The sequence below is a fragment of the Mastomys coucha genome, unplaced genomic scaffold (genome assembly GCF_008632895.1).
Source record: "Mastomys coucha isolate ucsf_1 unplaced genomic scaffold, UCSF_Mcou_1 pScaffold18, whole genome shotgun sequence".
Lineage (NCBI taxonomy): Eukaryota > Metazoa > Chordata > Mammalia > Rodentia > Muridae > Mastomys > Mastomys coucha.
In genome coordinates, this window is record NW_022196900.1 from 111,915,639 (window position 1) to 111,924,463 (window position 8,825).

An 8,825-nucleotide genomic window follows, 5' to 3' on the forward strand; every position below is an offset into this window, starting at 1 on the left:
GTCCTGATGAGAGCCTGGTGTCATGCACGTAGGTTGGGGGAAAGATGGTGAGCAGACTGATGGAGGAGGCAGTAATGGGGAAGACCTTCCTCAGTCCCTGATTGGAGGACAGACCTTGCCACAGCCTGCTCTCCCTGTGTGGGAACACACACACACACACACACACACACACACACACACACACACACACACACTGTATATTGTTCTTTCTAAATCCTCAACCAAATCAGCCATAAGGTATCCCAGCGAAGAGAAATATTATCCCTTAACATCTGATACAGGAGACACGGGGTTGGCACCTTCCTTAGGATGGATTGTATAGGCTACTGAAGGGATGCTGGACAAGGAGATCTGAGTACCTGGCCATTGGGGTCCCAGGCTTTGCCTCAATGGCCCCCAAGGAGCTGTGTCTGCTGGAGAAGATGCAGGCACGTTGCTTAGAAACTTTATTTTGCCTTTAATTATTCAGCATGTGTGACGTGTGGAGTGTGGAGACAGGATGTGGTAACCTTAAATGCCTACACTGAAGCTTAATGAGGTTCCGTTTGGCTGCTCTCCGGTAGGATTCAATGTTTGCAGCTCCATGGCCGAGCATCTTGATCTCCATTCACAGGCTGACAGTGGGAGCCTCTCCTGGTGGGCATTGATGCCATAGAGGGATGAAGCCCCATGGGAGCCCTGTGGAGTCGACTGTGTTTCTGTTTGGCCCTGAGGAAGGAGCATCGTATTTGATGATAGTCTCCATTTCTAGAGTCCTCTATTTCTAGATGTTGATCCTTGAGTGAGCTTCTGTGTCCTCCAATACTGCTTTGTCTCTCAGTGGGTGTTCTCATGGCCTCTACATGCTGGACACTTTTGACAAGCGTGCCTCTTCTGTGCATCAACAGTCCTGGGCACCTCTGGTCTCCTGCATCTGCTGGTACTTGAACTCACCAGGGCCAGATGACAGTGCAGAGTATCATGCCACTCAGTCAGCCACTCAGTGCCCTCTTACCCAGGGCCTGCTGTGGTCTGCTACAGGAGAGCGGCCCCACGCTGGCCAGTGGAAGTGGGGGGTGTCTGGCTGTAGTGGCAACAGTTGTTGGGTGGTGGGGGATACCTGCCCGCTCGTGGGTTTTCCTTAACTCAGGGGTTTGGATGAAGACTCCCACCCTAGTTCTAAATATTACCATGTCCTCCCTCTTCCCTCCTCCCCCCTTCCCTCCCTCTTCCTTCCCTCTTCCCCCCTCTTTCCTCCCTCTTTCTTTCCTCCTCCCCCTCCTCCATCCCTCCCTCTCTCCCTCTTCCTTTCCTCCTCCCCATCCTCCCTCCCTCTTCTCTTCTCTCTTTCTCCCTCCATCTCTCCTCTCCTCACCTGTTTTCCCTCTCTGTTCTTTGATGGTTTCTGAGCCCCTCCAGTGTGCAGACACCAGGAATCCCACAACAAAACAATGACTTCCCCACAGTCCCTGATCCCAGGGATTTGGGGGGCACATGCAGCCAGTCCTGCAGTCTGGACTCCAGGGCAAGCAGCTCATCAAGTGGTGTGTGTGTGTGTGTGTGTGTGTGTGTGTGTGTGTGGTGTCCTGGATTTCATGCCCTCCTGTCCCACGCTGCACTGTCACAGCTGGATGGGGCCTCTGTACTCTGCAGAGGGTGAGCTCTATTTCTGTTTCAGAACTGGGGTTAAAAAAGCTCTGGAGGCCATCTTGAGCCAAGATGTCTAAATCCTGTGCATGCAAGAGGATATGGCAATGTAACAGGGTGTGTGTGGGTGTGAGCACATGTATGAGTGTATGGTATGTGAGTGTATGGTGTGTGTGTGCATGCTTGTGTGTGCATTTGTGTGTGTGGTACCTATGCATGTGTATGTATGCATGTGTATGTGTGTTTAGGTACACATGTGTGTGTGTGCCTATGCATGTGTGTGTGAGTGTGTGCACATGTATGAGTGTATGATATGTGTGTGCATGCTTGCGTGTGCATTTGTGTGTGTGGTGCCTATGCATGTGTGTGTATGTGTGTGTGCATGTGTGTGTAGGTGCACATGTGTATGTGCCTGTGCATGTGTGTGTGGGTCTGTGCATGTGTGTGTATGCACATGTGAGTATGCTGTGCGTGTGTGTGTGCATGTGTATATATGTGCTTGTATATCTGTGTGAATGTGTATGTATGTGCTTGTACGTGTGAGTGCATGTGTGTACATGTGTGTATAAGTGTGTTTGTGGTCAGGATGGCATCTTGGGGACACTTCCAAGTTGAGATGTCATCATGGATGTATAACCCTCTGCCCTCTCTTGAGATGCCATTTTGCAGCCCAGCAGTGGGGCCAGGACTCCTAGTACCAAAGGCTGCACCTAAGGGCCCAGCATCTCCATCTGCCATGGATAGTTTTCTGGTCTCAGCACTCCAGGGTGGTGGCCTGGCTTGGAAGGAATCCAGGTCTGCCTGCCTTTCCTGGTGAGACACTAGGACAAGCCCAGGTGGCTGTGAAGCATGTGACATCCTGGTGTGAGGTCACAAGGAGGCCTACCATCATCTTCCATGAGATGCTGGGGCAGAGACACTGGCTGCTGGCTCTCATTGCCCTGCAGCCTCTGTGAGCACTCTGCCCTCCTCCTCCCCCTCCTCCCCCTCCTCCTCTTTCCATACTCTACAGCTCTCATATGGGGGGTTAATGAATGCAGAAGGGGTCTATGCCCAGGATAGTGGGGGACAATGTATGCAGAAGGGGTCTGTGTCCTGACTTTGTTGAGTGGGCTGTAGGCAAGGTTCCTGGTCTTGCCTTCAAGGACCAAGAGCTGCAGAAATGTGAGGCCTCTGAGGAGTTGCCTCCCAGGGTGAGCAGGGAAGCTCTCCCGAGTTTCCTTATCTACAGAAGGGACACACAGACATCTGTTACCACTGTGACCCCTCCAGTGCCTGCCTCATCTCCTTCCCCACTAGTGTCTAGAGGTGGAGGGGGTCTCTTCAGACATGGGGATCCCACCCATTCCTTGCTGTTCTGTAAAGCCTCTGGCTTTGGAGGGTTGGCAGATCTCCCTGGCCCTAGTCTGCTGGGACACCTGCCCCTGTGTCCCCCTGAAAGTGTCCCCAGCTCACACAGTGGTGTTCAGGACTATCCCCTGATGTAAACTGCTACCATTTTCAGGACTTTTGCTGGTCCAGAAACCAGTTCTGTGCAATTCTGCTCTGATTGCACACTGTCTTGGGGGTCTCTGGGAAGAATTAGAGCATACAGTAGGGCTCCATCTGTAGAGCCATGGGGAAGCCATCACCGCTGCAGTCACCGTCCAGTGTGGCTGCTTTAAGGTCTCCTGTGTCCCCACCCACGGCCCCACAGCCATTGCTCTGTAAGAAAGTCCAGTGAATCGTTGGTTCCCTGAGTGAGCTTTGCTGGACTTGCACCTTGGTTTGTGGTTGGGATGTCAGGGGGAAGGCAGATATCATTCATGTCTCCCCTGGGAAGGAATTTTGGCACACAGCGTCCCGGAGGGAGCTGAGGCAGGAGGCTGGGACAAGATTCTCCTAGCTGCTCTCTGAGCTGACAGGTGGGAAGATAGCGGCCCTCTGTAATGTCTTTTCTGATTTATTATTTCCTCATTGCTTATGCATAGCAATCTAAAATTCTAGCTGTTAATGAAAGATTATAGATGTGTTAAAAACATCCCCCAAACCTCCATCTTTGCTCTTGCTTTGTTAATTAAATCCCCAAGTTCCATTTACAGCTTTTAATCAGGAGTGCAGGGCACTCGACTGGTGTGCTGGCCTCACACGTAGCGAGGCCTCTACAGCCACACCGGGGAAGCTTCTGGAACAGGCAGGCATCTCCACAGAGATTCCCAAGACCCTTGAAGCTTCTGCGAGGTGGGCAGCAAGCAGGGTGGCTGACTGATGCCCTGCCAGGAGAAGCTCTTTCTTACGAGGGTCTTTGTGTGGTTGAGGGTCCTCAGTGCTTGTCTGCAGGGGCTGAGCATGTGAGCTGGCAGTGCCAGTCATTCCCTGATGCTACATTGTAGCTCAGGATGTGTGGGCACCTGCGCTGGGCTCCCTCGCTGCAGGTATAGCAGGAGCTTCCCTGAGTCAGGAATCAGTTCAGCAGATCACAGTGCCTGTGCCATCTCTGAGATAGGAGCATTCAGAAGATAGAGACATGTTGGGGGGATGGGGCAGATGGCTCAGATGACAGCGAGCTTGCCCTTCAAGAATGAGGGCCTGAGTCTTATCACCAGAACACATGCGAAAGAGTCAGATGTGGTGGCACCTGTTTGTAATCTCAGAGCTTGAAGCAGAGGCAGGCAGTTCCTGGGACTTTCTAGCCAACCAGCCCAGCTGAATTGATGGACTCCAGTTTCACTGGGGGAGACTGTCTCCCCAAAAATAAGGTGGAGAGAAACTTAAGAAATTGTCCTGTGTTGACCTCTGGTGTGCACATGCTCACACATGCACATACACACAAACATACACACACACTCAGGCACATGCATGCACACATGCACGCATGCATGCACATGCACACACATGCACACGTGTGCAAGCACATGCACGCACGCACACAGGTGCATGCACATATACACATGTAGGCACACATTTACATGCATATGTACACATACAAACATATACACACATGTACACAATGCACACATGCATATAGGCACACATGCATACAGGCACACATGCATACACACATGCACATAGTCACAAATGCACACAGGCATGCATGTACACAGCACATCACACATACACACATATGCAGGCATACATGTATGTATGCTCACACACTTGCGTGTATACACATACATGTGCACACACCTGCAGGCATTCACTCATGCATGTGTGCACACACATACACATATGTACACAGCTCTGCAGACATTTTTCAGAGTGGCTGTGCTGTGCCTGGCACTGCCCAAGGGTGTGGGACCTGATCGTAGACTCAGGACAGCCTCTGTGTAAAATGGCAATGGGTTCAAGGCCACATGTCCTCACTGATGAAAAGCACAGAGACCCACCATCACCCTTTGCCCTTGGCTGAGCTTCCGGGGCCGAGCCCTTGAACGTGGGGCTCAAGGGCTCCCTCTGATTGCTCTTTACATTCTGACAGGGGCTCCCTTGGAGGACAGCGGAGGCCTGGGTCTGCTGGTGAGCTAATTGCTCTCTCCTCCCTGCCCGATCCCTGAGCATACATAGTCAAGTGAGATGCCAGGGCTCACATAAGTGGTAACACTGGGAGTCAGGAGGAAGGATGGTCCAGAGCAGCGAGGTTGAGAAGCTGTGGTGGACTGCACAGAACAGTGATTTAGACGTGTGAATGCATAAGTCACTGGAACTTCTGGAAACCCAGGGGAAAGGCCCCAGCCAGCTCCTGAGCTGAGAACTTGGGGACAACGGAGTGGAGGAGATGGTGTGCCATCTTCTGAGGGTCACAGTTCATATCTGCTTGAACGGCAGGCAGAGCAAGACAGAAGGAGGCAAGCGTGTGGCTCCTTCCTTTCCTCCCACGTTGCCGGTGACTGTTCTCAGGCGTGAGTTCTGCATCCACCGTGTTTGGCATCACCATCTAATGAACGATTGTTGAAGGGGCAAGAGGGAATTGATTTTTTTTCTTCTCTCTGGCGCCCGGGATCGAACTTAGAGCCTCACTCATTAAGCAAGTACTTTCCCACTGAGCTCCACCCAAAGCCTTGCTTTTCTCAGTTCTGTCTCTGCTCTTCCTCTCAGATGAGGCCTGGCTACGCAGTCCAGGCTGACCTTGGCCTCTTTGCAATCCTCCTGCCTCCATATCCCTAGGACTGCAGTTTCGTGTACAGAGCACTGTGAGAGGTCTTTCCCTTACTAGACCTGTGCTTCTTAGCTGCAGGTTGGCTATTTTGTTACTAGATGATATTTGGCAGCACCTGGGGGCAGGTTGCTTGTCAGGGTGAGGGATAGGATAGAGGTGAGGGACATCATTAAACACCTTGCAAAGATGGACACCCTTTCCCCCTCTCCTCCCTTAGGGACTTCTCCTGGCTGAGGTATGAGGTGCTGAGATAGAAGCATGGGATGGAGCGGGCAGACCCCACCTCTCCAGTCACCTGAAGCCTGGCCTCTGTAATGACGCTTCCTTGGTTGTGAGTGCGCTGAGGAGAACCCAGTGGAGTTTCTGTCTGCAGCCCCTGCTCCTGCGCCGATCTTCAGCCCCGGCCCCCACCCCCGCCCTCAGCTTCCACACCGCGGATGCTGACCTGATGCTGACCACCCTTCCTTTCGAAGTGCTGCCTGGGTCTGAAGGAATTGCACAGCGAACCTCTCCGCCTCTGCTCCGCTCTGTCACTGCAGGGATAGAGAGCGTGTTAGTGACTTGCCTGCTTGTTGCTGTGACAGAGGGGCAGCTTAAGCAACAGAGAGACTTTACTTGGCTGGTAGTCAGTCTCAGGGGAGGAGGCATGCGGGCAGGGATGTGAGGTGGCTGGTCACACTGCATCTGCAGTCGGGAAGCAGAGAGAGATGGAGACTGCTGCTTAGCCGGCTTCTCTTTTTAAGCAGTCTCCAGTACTCCAGCCTGTGAAATGGGCATGTCCACCCACCTTAGTTAACTTAATCTAGATAATCCTCAATGGTTAAGGCCAGGGATTTGTTTCCGTGGTGATTTAAAAACCTATCAAATTGACAATCAATATTAACACCACAGAAATAAGCCTTGGGTAATGGGGATGGTAAGAGACCTGCATTTTCTGTCTCCCTTACTGTAGGTGTGGCCTGGCCCTTTCCTGGTTCTGAGGACTTCCCCACACCCTGCTCTGGCACAGAGCCACTGCTCTGGGGGTCCATGTCATTCTCCCTTGTGACTTCTCCAGTGGACTCATGCTCCCACAGCTCCCAGAGGCACCATCCACACCCCATTCCTGGCTCCTCTCCCTTCCTGCTCTGTGACGCTAAGGCACACAGCCTGACATGGCCTGTCCCCCTGAAACTGCTTCTTCGCCTCAGGGCCACCTGCCAGGTGCTTCAGTTGTGGAAGGGGAGACCAGCATCTGGTTGCTTCCATCTTTGAAGTGAGGAAACAGGGCAGGAAAGAGGTACGCACATGGAGAAAGTGTCCCCAGGGCCCTGGAGGATGACTCAGCAGGGAAAACATCTGCCACATGGGCCTAACAAAACGAGTTTGATCCCTACACCCACATCAAGGTGAAAGGAGGGAACGGAGTCCCCAGAGCTCTGGTTTCCGTGTGTACACACCTGGGTGCGATACCCTCCAATTATATACATATAGTGATGATTTAAAGAGTGTGCCTCCATGACAGCTGTGAGCACCCAGTGACATCGAGGACAGGCCTTGGGTGCTTGCCAATGGTCAGACAGGTGGACACCTGAATTTCTCTACCAGTGCCTGAGATATTTAACTTTTTGTTAACTTGCCGTGAATTAGCCACAACCAGGAAGAGGAGCCTTCAGTAGAAGAATTGCCTCTGAGAGATTAGCTGGTGGGCAAGCCTGTAGGGCATTTTCTTGATGGATGTGGGAGGGACTGGCCCCATGTGGGAAGTGCCACCTCTGGGCAGGTGGTCCTGGGTTGCATAAGAAAGCAGACTCACCAATACAGGGGAACAAGCAGCTGTCTTAGTTAGGGTTTTACTGTTGTGAACAGAGGCCATGACTAAGGCAATTCTTTTTTGGGGGGGGGTGTGGGGGCCTTTTTGAGACAGGGTTTCTTTGTATAGCCCTGGCTATCCTGGAACTCAGAAACCCGCCTGCCTCTGCCTCCCAAGTGCTGGGATTAAAGGCAACTCTTATAAAGAACAACATTTCATTGGGACTTGCTTATAGTTCAGAGGTTCAGTCCATTATCATCAAGGCAGGAGCATGGCAGCATCCAGGCAGGCATGGTGCAGGAGGAGCTGAGAGTTCTACATCTTCATCTGAAGGCTGCTAGCAGAATACTGGCTTCCAGGCAGCTGGGATGAGGGTCTTAAAGCCCACACCCACAATGCCAACCCTGCTCCAACAGGGCCACACCTACTCCAACTGCGCCACACCTACTCCAACAGGGCCATACCCTCTAATAATGCCCCTCCCTGGGCCAAGCATATACAAACCATCATGGTAGTATTTCTCCATGGTTTCTGCCTCCACTCCTTCTTGAGTTCCTATCTTAACTCCCCCCACTCCCCCAGATCCACTATGATGGGGCATGCAAACCCTTCCCTCTCAAACTGCTGTTGGTCACGGTGTTCATTCACAGCAAACCAGGACAGCGATCTGTCCTGTCTCCTCTTTCCTGCTGGACACACTCACAGCCACAGAGCTTGGGACAGAAGGATGTCCCACTCCTGTGGTGGCTGCTTCTGGACCAGCTGGGGCTGAACACCAGCCTCCTCCTGGTGGGGACTCATGTTCTGCACACTCTGACCACCACCACGAGCCTCATGTCTGAGTTCCAAGCTGCCTCTGTTTACATTTGTGAATCTCAATTCAGGGACTAATTAGCTACTGCTCTTAGAGTGCATGGGCTGCACCTAGACTGGGTGAAGCCCTAGACACGGCTAAGGAATTGCGACCCTTGGTCCAGAGACAGAAGAACTATGTGACTCAGGGGCAGGCACGAGGAGAAACATCCCCATGTCACCAACCCAGACAAGCCAGTGCCCTCTGTGGGGTCCCCAGGCACCTCTGTAAGGACATTCGTTTTGGTCAGTTCTAGGAATGACGTGTCCCAGTGAAGGTGGTACAGGAGGTGCTTAGTGAGGCAGGTGTTCACTCCTCCTGAGGCCACAGGGAAGGAAACCCAAGTGACTTCCAGCTTCCTTGGCTCCCCTCTGTGACAACATCATGGCTTGCTTTATTGAATAGAGGACATGTAAAGG

At 52.4% G+C, this 8,825-nt stretch overlaps 1 long non-coding RNA gene across 1 annotated transcript; it reads right to left on the reverse strand.

The window, feature by feature from the left end:
- Window positions 1-5,243: 5,243 nt before the first annotated feature.
- Window positions 5,244-8,732, reverse strand: LOC116095698. The gene is made up of 4 exons (XR_004120700.1): window positions 8,630-8,732; window positions 6,377-6,445; window positions 6,207-6,294; window positions 5,244-5,539 (listed from the first exon to the last, which is right to left on the reverse strand). It is a non-coding gene; the product is annotated as an uncharacterized LOC116095698 (long non-coding RNA).
- Between the last annotated feature and the right edge of the window lie 93 nt (window positions 8,733-8,825).